Source organism: Amphiura filiformis, chromosome 9 (genome assembly GCF_039555335.1).
Source record: "Amphiura filiformis chromosome 9, Afil_fr2py, whole genome shotgun sequence".
Classification (NCBI taxonomy): Eukaryota; Metazoa; Echinodermata; class Ophiuroidea; order Amphilepidida; family Amphiuridae; genus Amphiura; species Amphiura filiformis.
In genome coordinates this window covers 56,136,880-56,150,817 of record NC_092636.1, presented here as the reverse complement: position 1 = coordinate 56,150,817, position 13,938 = coordinate 56,136,880, and the positions used below count along the sequence as shown (strand labels likewise).

Here is a 13,938-nt window from a genome sequence, read left to right as displayed (position 1 = left end):
ATATGAAATAAAATGTGCAATTTTGAGCAATATTTATAGAGCTCGGGAGGAAGCTTTGAAGAATATTATTTCAACCGTGCAGCTATTGAAGCAAATAATCTTCATCATTTCTAATTCAGTATTTTATTTTCCCTGATACGGCCAGTTTTATCATACCTAAACCACTGCAAGTTGTTAAAATGCATGTCCTATATTATACTATGTTGGTTATTACAAGGGACGCTGTAATAGTGTGCCTGCCCTTGCAACAAACCAATGTTTATTTATCATGAAGTATTAAGGAATCAGAAAGCTTGATGCACAACATGCCTCTCTTTTTACAGTCTTCTTTGGTTTTGATATTGCTCTGCATGTGCATACATGTACTTTATATTACTTACCGTATATCCTCAAATAGTCGCCCCTTCCATTTAACACCCCGCCACTTTTTTCAACCAAGATATTTAAAAAATGCTGATATTTCTATGCATTCTTGTGTAGTAAGCTTACCAAGGTGCACACACGATCGCTAATGACATCGGTAGTTGGTGAAAGTCTGTTTGTAAACCCGAAAGTGAACGATAAGTCATCGTTTCTACATGTAAGTTCCTTGTTTGTCATTTCAGCGCGAGTTTTAAGCTTACATAATGATTTTAACAGGAATTATCGTTCTAAAATTGACATCTAATAAATGCGACTATTTGAGGATATATGGTATGTATGAATAATACATGTATAATAATAACATTTAAAATTATAATATCACCCCCCCCCCTATGTCTATCTCTCTTTTATCTGGAATTTAAGTCCATCAATTAAGTATTTGTTCCTCAAAATATGCTCCAATTATGGCAATACTGTACTATTTTCAAAAAGAATGCCATTCCCTGCACCAATTCTTACTATTCATTTTTACTCAGCCTAAATCATGCCATGTGGCATCAAAAGTGAGCAAAGATCCAAATACTCAATAAATTGTTTTTAACATACTTAACTCAAGACTCCACAAACATCAGTGAACTCTGTCTAGTTAACCCTATTTCCATGTACACATGCATGTCTCAAGAACATCTCAAATTTGTAGACCTGTACTTATTGTTGCAACTTGAAAGACTAAGAATCAACATTTCTGTTGGGACTTTTTTTTTATACATGTCTGATTATTACTATTTATATTTCAAACTGACAGGGACCAACGTTAGTTTCGTTGGTTGCTGTAACTGCATGAGATGCCTGCAGGCCAGGTTGAGACAAGCCGCCTTTCTCGCATAATCGGGCCATATTCCAGTTTCTGCCATGCCTCAGAAAAAGTAGCTGTGCTTCAGTAAAATTTTGAGCTACATGTAAACTAATGTATTATTGGAAGTTTAAAGGTGTACACATATCAATTTTTGGTGGTAATTTAATTTGTTGATTTTAACAAGTTTTTGCATAAAAAAATTCATGATTTGGGGTAAATGTATCTGAAATTTTGACATTTTTGGTCCAAGTTTGCTATTTTTTTTTACAGACAAAGCAGACCTTTATGTCAATTTATAAGGAAGGGTGCATCACACTATGGATCCCGGGGGGAGCACATCAACAATTTTTGGTGGGTATGTTCCCCTGGAATTTTGAGGCGGTGGGTTTTTGGGAGCTGATGGCGTGCACCGGTAAAAGGTGGTCTTTTGGAGCTACGAACTGGGCTGCGAACAAGTAAAATGGGGACTTTTGGAGCTGCGACCAGTCAAAATCAAGGGTTTGAGCAATTTTTGGGTCTTTTAGAGCTGAAATTATTAAAATCAAGGGTCTTTCGGGAGCTATATTTTGGTCAAATATAGGGGGTCTTTAGGAGCTGCAAAATCCAAAAAGGGGGTCTTTCCAGGGGAGCATACCCGTACGGTCATTTGTGTTAAGTGCCCACCCCGGTGGATCCCCTGGCTACAGCCTAACTATAAATAAAATCGAGTGAACATTCGCCCTTCTTAGCATACATTTATTTCAGCGCCCAAATATTAGGATCTTTAACTACAACTTGGGCTAGTTTGAGTTATATGCAGAAATAGGCTGAAAAGCACTGAAAAAGTGAACCAAAAATGCTGCAACTTTGCATCCCTGGAAAAATGGTTGCAAACATTGATGCCTCGTGGCTAATTTAACAACAAAGGTACTGTGTGTAACCATGGTGTTCTTGTAAATGCCTGATGTGAAAAGTAAGTACACCAAAACATACCATACAACTTAACTTCACAAGTGTTTTGTTTTACCAGTTTCTGTGAATATGAAGCAAAAATAAGCTGAAGAAAACTGAAAAGGTGATTCAAACATGCTGAAACACTGAATTTTTTATGCCTGGAAAAATGGTGGAAACCGTGGATATTGGATGCCTTATGGCTAATTTAACAAGACAGGTACCATGTGTAACTATGGCATCCTTGCAAATGAGTCGTTTGTTGGATTGTTGCTAATATTGATTTTGAGATATATCCAATAGTATTCAACTTGCTTTGTATTTTATTGTTATGGGCAATACTAAATAATCATATCTCTGGAATCTTAATGTTGATGGGGTTTTAAATAAATTTAAATTAAAAACTGAAGTTTGATTCTGCTTGACAAACAACTTATATTGCTTGATCACATCACAATTTTAACGCTTGCTGCAGCAGAACATACACCAGAACATGTCATAGAATTAACTTGTACCAGGCTAGCATTCACTAAAAACATGTCATACAATTAACTTGTATCAGGCCAGCATTCAGTAAAAACGTGTCACACAATTCAAATTTGCCGTAGCTCCAGGGAGCACATTAAGAGAGCTTTTGAGGGGCTCTTGATAAAAATGTTCATGAATAATGTTTACGTAATGTACATGCCGAGAGGGTAGAATGTTCCTGAGATGAAAAATTCACAATATATATTAGGTGTACATCCATTATTTGTGGAATGTTGACAAATGTGCTCAATGGTGAGCAATTTTATATGAAATCATTTAGCCGGAGATTTAGCGGAGAACATGAAATAGCTCTTCTGGAGCCTTCAAGGAGAGCCGTTTAGAGCATTTACAATAGAATGTAAGGAGGAGAGGATGGTCAAATAAGGAGAGCTGAAAATCACTCTCCTATATCAGATTAAAGGAAAGCAGTAGCAAGTCATTGCTCTCACTCTCCTCAAATGGCAGTCCCTGCAAAAGGAATTAACATGCTAGTACTTTTCCAAAATATTGTCAAACTTGCATCCTGTCCTGCTTTCCTGAAAGAAAATGTCCTGGGAAAATATAATTATTCCTGGAGAAGTTACATTCTTGTAATACTTACATTTGACCAGTTTGTTAGAAATATCTGCACAAAAAAAGTTAAATTGACAATTTGAGCATTGAAACACAAACTATGTATTTCAATGAAACATGCATCATATCATTATTGATGATAGTAAATATCTTTTCATAAAAAAATAATTTGACTGCATATGACAGTGCAATTTATTAGTACATGTTATGCTAAGTTTTAAAACAAATTAGTCAGGATGAACCTTAAAATTAATCTGCCTGTGAAAAGCCTACTAGCTACATTATAATCACTACATCAGCACATACTGTAGATCTGACATTCAATTTCAATATGATTTAGTAGCCTGGCTGGCACTTTTTAATTATCATCGAGTTAAGAACCTATTTGCAGCACCAGCTACAGTCTGCAAAGACAAAACTTACAGACCCCATACAGTGTTTACACACTACCAAAATGCTTAAAGCAATGAAGATGTTATTAAAATCTTGATTACCTTTCACACTGTATTTCATTTCAAAATCCAGGAAAATTTCTTGGATTTGGTGTGGTAATTTCAGCATTTTAATAATAGTTTATTGAAAGAAAATGGAAATGGTATTCACTAGAGATACACTACAGTTTGTCCACTTTGAAGTACAAAGTAAAGTACGCAGTAAATTACAGTTTCGGCGCGCCATGATGTCAAAAGGAATTAACACGCTGCTAGACGCACACAATTGCATGAGAGTCTTGATACGCGATGTACGATACGCTTACGCAAAATGTGCGTACCTTACTTCGTACTTCAAAGTGGACAAACTGTATATAGTCTTCTCAACGCCCCCCCCCCCCAAAAAAATATTGCTTACACCTGGTTCCACCACTGTATATAAAAATATAGATTAGAAGTACAAACAAATATATTCTCAACCTTTTGTTGTAAGAGAGTTGGACAATGCAATTTACTTACGTCTCCAGAATGAAAGAAGTCAAATTACTTTTGATACAGGAACAACACTTCCACCTTGCAAATGGCTACCTGTAGGTGAGATAAAAGGAAATATCATCACATGCCAATAAAATAGGTATCAGATTACATGATTAACTTATTTTTAATTATTTTAGAAATGTGTGTTTACAGAAGAGGGGCAAGACTAAAACAAAATGGCAAACATGAGCATGAGAGCAATCTCATAAGGCCCAAAAAAAAATTGTTTGTTTGTCCTCCACAGCTTTGAAATAGGATGTGCGGGCGGGTGGATTTTTTTTTTTTAATTTTTTTTTTTTCGGATTTGGTGCATTCCTGGACCTACAGGGTGATTTAAAATGAACTGTACCCAAATTCAAAAATAAAAATAAAATACTTACCGACATTTAAATAATTTGTGTTTGTAAGCTGTAACAGGATAGTATGTTTCCTATTATTGGTGAAAAAATCATGTCTTTGCCTCAAATGATTTGAAGAAAAGTACATTTTTATAAAACACACCAATTTTGTTACTGCGGTAGATAACACGGATAAACTTAGTTCCATGTGTTGGTCTAAAAATGGGATGATAAATTGAAAATGCGATATCTTTTGACTAAAACCATTTATTATCAAAATTCAAAATTTCTACTACAGAACACTTATCACTACTTTCTATGATAGTTTTTTGATATGTACAATCTCCGCGAATATATATAAATAATGGGTAAAGTTGGGTACAGTTCATTTTAAATCAACCTGTAGCTAGAGCTAAATGCTACAATCATTCATGGTGACTTAAAAAAACCAATTTTGTTTCTTTATGCAGTAAAGTTATAATTTGTGTTCATGTCAAATCCAATGTTTTCAATCCACAAGTTGAATATTGAAGACACAAAATGTTTTTGGGGGGCTTTTTTAATTTTCAACCATGAAAGATCTCAGTATTTAGCTCTAGCTAGGTCCAGAGATGCTCCAAATCTGAAAAAAATTGAATTTTACTTATTTTTATTTTTTTTTTAAATTATTGAAAAAAAAAAAAAATTGGTCAGGCCTTAATCTGAGGAGCGGGCGGTGGAGGACAAGCAAACACTTTTTTTTTTTGCCCAAAGATAATATCTGACAAGCACATTATTCTCACATCTCAAATGATAGGCTGTCAAATTCAGAGACCACTGAATATCAACACCCGAACATCAGCCATCAACGCTGGGCTGGGATATCCACTAATTTAACTTCATTTGTCTATCCGTATACATTTCTAAAATCTTGCCACCTTTGCATAATTATCACCCTGGTGCCCCTCATATGGCTATGAATAGTCACTCAGGCATTGTATCTTGTTTCAAATATAAATAGCCTCACTTGCATCATCATTAAAAATACAATTTACATCAACTATTTCTAAGTGGGTCATGGAAGAATATCCATGATGCTTGAACCTCAAAGATAAATCATCTTATACATGTACACAACACTACTGGCATTTTTTGACCAACATAAATGTAGTCAAGATTCATTATTATTCCTTTAGTTTAACATCTTGCCATAACAGGCTCAGGTGATTGTTATAGGATCATTAATAATTCACAGAGTTATGGCATTACTAACTCAGCTCGATTAAGCACATGATTATCATCAAGTTTGGAGCTTCGGTCAGTCTTTTTATATTCCTAGTTATTGGAACAACCATCAAATATACATTGTAGATGTGCATGTACTCCTAGGCTGGTTACGGTATACCCTTTTAATGCCTCATATTTTTAAAATGCTCTCATCCAAACAGTTTCCTAATTAACATGCGATCACACAAAGACCCTGTAAAATATCAAACCATCCTTAGTTTTTGTACAAATTTCAGTGTTTCTATTTTACAGAGTAAATGCAAGCACAACATTTTGTGTTCGCTCATGAAATGCTGCCAATTTTGATTGGCAACATCTGGAGAAAGGGTTATACCATGAGCAAATTATCACCTAATCTAGAACAATAACAACAACAAAATGGTAATGCTTCAGACACTTCAAGATTGTACAATAATTTAAACAGCAACAACAATGACAACAACAACAACAACAACAACAACAACAACAACAACAACAACAACACATTTATTTCAAAGTCTGAAATATGGTCTTGTGACTAAATACTGCAATGAAACTTGTATAATAAGCTGCTGCACGCACATCAAAATCATGTGACACATTTTAAAAATAACAATTTAAAATAGCTTCATGACTTGCACCATTTACAATTTTACTGGTCAAATCAATACAAATTCTTTTCACAAAACTAGTGGTTCCCTTTATTTTACACGTGATGGCTTTGTAGTTTGCCTGCAGCATACTACAGTCTAGCTCGCTCCATGCAGACAAGCTTGCGTTAATGATGTAATTGATGTTCGTGTACTAGGCCTGACTCTAAAACAAGTTTTCTCTCCTTATCTATACACTTTGAGGTTGTACTCCATGGGGGAAATAGGATATAGTACTTGGCATGTACAATGGCTATTCCAGTTGAATTCCATACACCCCCAATGGAAGACATTTTCTGTTTGCTGGGTATGTAATGTATTTGCCTGTGCATGTTTTAAAGTGTACTGTGTACCACTGTACCTCTAACCTCTTTCAATTCAATTGATCCATCACTGCATCCACCCACCCATCTATGATCAATGCTAGGTGAAATTTAGTTTGAGATAACCTTTGAAAGTGCTTTGGGGTTGTTTGTCTTCGGTGGGTTGTAGTGGGTAAATTTTGACATAAAGCAGGCAACAACAACAACAAAAATTTATATAATGCCAATATAAAATGATCTTACTAGATTTAGTGTACAATGTAATTTGTATACACATAATGTATAATAATATTTCAAACAACCTAATTATTATTTTTATGTTCCTTACTGGATCTTATTGATCATCAAGCAAACCATAATTATAATAAAGGTGACATCAGTAGATAGCAAAATGTCAGTATTAAACATTATATTCAGCAGATAGCAAGATGTTCCCTGGGCCTCAAGGGAAAAAAATGGTTAATTATGTTTTCAACTGATTGAGTTTCCCAGGTTAAAGAAGAAATAAAACAAACAATAAAACAAACAAAGATGTCCTTGATATAAAGTTATCTTCAGTGGATAGCAAGATGCCCATGATATAAAGTTATCTTCAGTAGATAGCAAGGTGTCCATGATATAAAGTTATCTTCAGTAGATAGCAAGGAAGGTGTCCATGATATAAAGTTATCTTCAGTAGATAGCAAGGTGTCCATGATATAAAGTTATCTTCAGTAGATAGCAAGGTGTCCATGATATAAAGTTATCTTCAGTGGATAGCAAGGTGTCCATGATATAAAGTTACCTTCAGTAGATAGCAAGGTGTCATGATATAAAGTTATCTTCAGTAGATAGCAAGGAAGGTGTCCATGATATAAAGTTATCTTCAGTAGATAGCAAGGTGTCCATGATATAAAGTTATCTTCAGTAGATAGCAAGGTGTCCATGATATAACGTTATCTTCAGTAGATAAAACAAACAATAAAACAAACAAAGATGTCCTTGATATAAAGTTATCTTCAGTGGATAGCAAGATGCCCATGATATAAAGTTATCTTCAGTAGATAGCAAGGTGTCCATGATATAAAGTTATCTTCAGTAGATAGCAAGGAAGGTGTCCATGATATAAAGTTATCTTCAGTAGATAGCAAGGAAGGTGTCCATGATATAAAGTTATCTTCAGTAGATAGCAAGGTGTCCATGATATAAAGTTATCTTCAGTGGATAGCAAGGTGTCCATGATATAAAGTTACCTTCAGTAGATAGCAAGGTGTCCATGATATAAAGTTATCTTCAGTAGATAGCAAGGAAGGTGTCCATGATATAAAGTTATCTTCAGTAGATAGCAAGGTGTCCATGATATAAAGTTATCTTCAGTAGATAGCAAGGTGTCCATGATATAACGTTATCTTCAGTAGATAGCAAGGTGTCCATGATATAAAGTTATCTTCAGTAGATAGCAAGGTCAAGGTGTCCATGATATAAAGTTATCTTCAGTAGATAGCAAGGTGTCCATGATATAAAGTTATCTTCAGTGGATAGCAAGGTGTCCATGATATAAAGTTATCTTCAGTGGATAGCAAGGTGTCCATGATATAAAGTTATCTTCAGTGGATAGCAAGGTGTCCATGATATAAAGTTATCTTCAGTGGATAGCAAGATGCCCATGATATAAAGCTATCTTCAGTGGATAGCAAGGTGTCCATGATATAAAGTTATCTTCAGTGGATAGCAAGGTATTCAATAAAGTTGTATTCCATGAATTGCATAGTATTATCTTCAGTAGATAGCAAGATGCCCATGAAAGTTATCTTTAGTAGATAGCAAGGTGTCCATGATAAAAAGTTATCTTCAGTAGATAGCAAGGTGTCCATGCTATAAAGTTATCTTCAGTGAATGGAAAGGTCTTCAATAAAGTTGTATTCAGTAGATTGCATGGTGCCATATACAGTTATCTTCTGTATATACCAAGGCGTCCATGAAATAAAGTTATCTTCAATGGATAGCATGGTGTTCAATCAAGTTGTGTTCAGTAGATAGCATGGTGTCATGTAAAATTATCTTCAGTAGATAGCAAGGTGTCCATGATATAAAGTTTTATCCTTTAGTTGACATGAAATCTGCAATCTCATTGGTCAAACACCACTTGGATAAAAATCTACATTTCCTGCGTAATCGTAATTAATATACAGGCAGGTAATATTTCCTGTATTACCTGCATAATCATAACACGCACGCAGATTGTGTTACATTTTCCCGTATTTCGTGAACAAACAGGGGGTAACTAATAATCTTCAGTGGATAGCAAGGTATTCAATAAAGTTGTATTCCATGGATTGCATGGTGTCATGATATAAAGTTATCTTCAGTAGATAGCAAGGTGTTCAATAAAGTTGTGTTCAGTAGATTGCATGGTGTCGTTATCGTCAGCAAGGTGTCCATGATATAAAGTTACCTTCAGTAGATACAGAGTTCAAAAGAAATACCCCCCCCTAAAATTACAAAACATTTCTTTGCATAACTTGTCATACATATGGTTGATTTGAAAAAACCTGTGAATAGATGAATCTTTTTGCTACCCTCCTAATTTTCTTCTTTTTTTGAAAATCATTTTTGTTGGTCAAAATTTATCACATTTTCTAAAAATGATGCTTTCAGAAAAAGTTGCACTTTTCAACATCCTATACCGGTACATGTAATGTACAAAAACATTCTTGTAATTGTTAGTTTATTTTCTTAAATTTTATGTATCCGATTACTCAGTCACCCATGCAATCATCTTTCAGTATAAAACAATGATTCATTGACATGAATATTGATATGAATGGGGTTTTCAGTCGGGTTTCAAAAATGGTAAAATCACTATAGGAGTAGGAATAAGGTTTGTAGTGTGATGCTTATTATTTTCATTGGCTAGAAGAGATGAAAAATTTACTGCAAATGGTAGACTGAAACAGTTGCAAAGATCTATAGCAACGGCTCTCTTGAATAGAGGCGTACATGACAAAGAAGAAATGGCCAACAGAGATTGAAGGTTGGAAGTCAGCATCCAGCCAATTAACTGCATGCAGCCAATCTCTTGTGGTCACATCCACATGGTGGGTTAAGGGGGTTAGGGTGGGAAACACAGGCATAGATATTCGTGTTTGGTCAAACACAACTGTGCCATCTAGTTCTCCTTCTCCTTCTGACGCTTCATATTAACAGGGCTATCTCCAAAACTACAAGGGCCCTGGGGCTTATACTTGGCACACTTAATGGCCCCACCCCAAAGATGTGCCTTTTAGGGGTCAAAATGCAAGATGCTTCAACCGACCCAATACAGGTAAATGTTCACCCTCTCTTTAGTCTCTTTGCAACTGTTTCAGTCTACCAGACACGCACATGACACCTATATTTATTTATTTATTTATTTTTTTTTTTGCAAAAAAAAAAAGAAAAAGTCAGGGCAGACCTATTTTTAGGGTAGGTCGGGTTACGCCATCAAACAATTTTTTTGGCCTTATAACATGGAATTAAAATGATCTTCCACACCTGAAACGTATCAGAACAGTATGGTATACAATTTCAAAGTTTGAATTCATATGCATAGCTTGAAAAGTGGGGAATTTGGGAAGCTCCTTCCCAGAAAATGTTGGTGTTTGGAGGGAAATTCTGGTATTTGGAGGGAAATTGTGTCCTTTTTTGTATTTAAAAACATGCTATAAATTGTGGAAAATTTAGCTTGCTTCCTGGGAAATTAACATTTCTTCAAGCCCTGCAGATGTGCAAATTGATGAGGGCCCGTATTAATGAATTAATTTACTTTTTAATCTGTTTATAGACCTACATCATGACCTGCCAAGTCCGGGCCTGCAGTTTCTGGCAGAGAAGAACAGCAGTTGTTTACATTTTGAGAGTGTGCTTTTAAGCACACTCTCAAAAGGGTTCTGATTGGCTGATTCAATTGTCTGACAATCATAACACAGACCAATAATCGGATCGGCTGATTACGCATCAAAACATTGGTCGGCGCAGAGCGGCGCTCGTGAAGGGCACACAAAGCTCCGCGTATGTCGCTCATTAACAGGGCACTCGCATCAATATGACCTTTCTGAAACTTGTGAAAACAGGTCCATATAGCCCTTGGAACATTTTGGACGAAATATTAATAATAAAATTAATTAAAAAAACCTTTAAAACCGAACGGTCATGATTCCACTGCCATGGCTCATCATTGCCAATAAATCAATAATTGTGTACGAAAAATGAAACACATACACAGTGTGACACAGAAGTAAATGGACATGATGACTGGATGCATCCTGGGGGATGCATGTTCTACAGCAATCATGGTGATTAGGGGTTCATTCATATATATTTATATAATTATATTTTCATGACTAAAAACAATGTTAGTCATGAAAATTTATGAATGAACCCCGTTCAACATACGCAATACTCTGCTTGCTGTTATAATATATTCCTCCACAACAGGCCCTATGTCACATGATCGATAACGCAAAATAACGAAACATTTTAATAAAACCTAAGAAAAGACCAGAATATTGTAAAAAAAACACAAAAATGCACAACATTCTCTAAAATAACTGAAAATATCAGTAGATATTCTAAGGTAACACTGAATTTCAGGAGATATTCTAAAATATTTTGTTTTTTTAAGGATACTTTGCGTTATCGATCAAGTGACATAGGGCCTCTTGCTTGAGATGCGCGAGTGAATTTCCACGTCAAATCACCTGGCAGGCAGGGTGGAAGTGCTGTGCTGTGTACCTGCATACACATATTGACGGACCGACCACACGCACTTGAGGAACTCGCGTCGTTTTGAATTGTAATTTTTTTTTTTTATCTCAAGCCCAAAAGTAATATGCTACTTACGAACTTAAAAATCAAAAGCGAGAAAGATTTTAAATTTGTTTCCATAAAGGAAAATTTTCCGGAAAACGCATGTGAATTTTTCATTCTCCATTGAAATGTGTACAAAAGTGAAAAGTTGAAGCCCAAAATTGGCACTTTCCTTAATTGTCAGTGCTTTGAAATTCATGGGAGTAAAAATATGGCCAATTTCAACATATTATTTTTTCACCCCGAAAAACCCACCCACAATGCCCCCCCCCCATCATTTGGGCAATTTTCAATTTTGGATCATTGAAGCGCTCTTGGTTGCGCGAGTGAAGTTCCACGTCAAATCACCTGGCAGGCAGGGTTGAATTGGAAGTTATTTGCTGTGTACCTGATACGTACACATACCGAAAAACCCACCCAAAATGCCCCCCCCAGTGTTTACTCAGAGGCCGTATGTCTCAATTTTGGCCCAGTGAAAATTATTTTTGTCTCACAAAAATTTGTAATGCTAATATTACAATTAGTGAACTGGGCCAAAATTGGGCCAATTTGGGAAGAAAATGTGTCATTTGGCACACCCAATTTCCAGAGAGAGTAAACACTGCCCCCCCATCATTTGAGCAATTTTCAATTTTTGATTATTGAAGAGCTCTTGCTTGAGATGCGCGAGTGAATTTCCACGTCAAATCACCTGGCAGGCAGGGTGGAAGTGCTGTGCTGTGTACCTGCATACACATATTGACGGACCGACCACACGCACTTGAGGAACTCCCGTCGCTTTGAATTGTAATTTTTTTTTTTTTATTCTCCAAGCCCAAAAGTAATATGCTACTTACGAACTTAAAAATCAAAACGAGAAAGATTTTAAATTTTTTTCCGCAAAGGAAAAATTTTCATTCTCCATTGGAATGTGTACAAAAGTGAAAAGTTGAAGCCCAAAATTGGCACTTTCCTTAATTTTCAGTGCAAAATAACGAAACATTTTAATAAAACCTAAGAAAAGACCAGAATATTGTAAAAAAACACAAAAATGCACAACATTCTCTAAAATAACGGAAAATGTCAGTAGATATTCTAAGGTAACACTGAATTTCAGGAGATATTCTAAAATATTTTGTTTTTTTAAGGATACTTTGCGTTATCGATCAAGTGACATAGGGCCTCACAACTAAAAATACCATAATTTTGAGACTAAAAACTACCAGTTTTTCCATCGCTAAAAATTGTGTGAAAATGTTTACTTGCTCTGTCCATCGTGTTTGGACGCGCACGAACATCGTGTACATCACTCGCGCTTATGCCTGCCACTTCCACATACTTGTGCATAATACGGAAGGTCGATTTGTGCCCATAAATGTTTAGGCCTATGTTAAACTGTATGTTATACAAATTGTACAGCTATCATTTCTACCCTATGACGAACCGACATACCTGTAAATCAAATAGCCCACAAAAAACTGGTCATCGCTGGTATTTTTCATGAAGAAAAACGACACTTTTTTACGGAACATGTCCAAAACACGTCAGCTGACGTACAAGCCTCCCACGCATGTACATAAACAAGCCGTGGTCATGTTTCAATTGTCACCTGCAGCTGTTCGCAAGAAAACTTTCTGCATAAAATTACCTGGGGTTAGTTATCAGGCCTGAAGAGACACACTGGCGCTAGTTTGAGGACAGTCACTATGAGTTACTAATGTCGGCACATGCAGAAAATGCGTGATGGGTCGCCATTTTGTGACTCGTGCAAACTAACACAAACAAATTATTGGACTTAATAATCTTTTCAAGTTTTAATAAAAGCGTGCATCTATCATGATAATATTACATTTTATTATTTGAATTACATAAGCTATGTCAATTTTGTGTCCATGTTAATTTTTATATGGATTTACCTGTGTTGATTTTAAACTGTTGTGAACGTGGAGCTACGCAAATTGCCCACCATGCAATGTGAATACACGGAAACGATCCAGTTTAGGATGCATCGCAGTTCCTGTTGTGTAAACCAGGCGTAAACCGCCCATCCAACCTGATCGTGTGCACAGGATTTGTGCTGGAGGCTAGTTAATGCGCACAACCAATGCGCAGAAGAAGACCTTGATACTAGGCGGAGCTTACGTTTCACTAGAATGATTGACAGCTGTGAGTAAGTGAAATTCTGTTCTGTGATTGGTACAAAATATGGTTCTCGTATAAATGAATATATTATCCATGGCTTCAAAATTAGGAACCGTTTCTTCCACAGAGCCCTATATAGGGCTCTATGGTCTCTACTCATCATACACGACCGTAGAAGATCTGGCCAGCGACGGCGCTTGCCAATCAGGCTAGCTA

General features: G+C 35.9%; 1 protein-coding gene across 1 annotated transcript in view; it reads right to left on the bottom strand.

Moving 5' to 3' along the window:
* LOC140161201 (H(+)/Cl(-) exchange transporter 4-like) overlaps positions 1 to 13,938 on the bottom strand; it is a 94,818-nt gene that overhangs the window by 79,105 nt on the left and 1,775 nt on the right. The window contains 1 exon segment of the mRNA XM_072184650.1: positions 4,201 to 4,269. The gene's annotated coding sequence lies outside the window, so the exon portion shown is untranslated.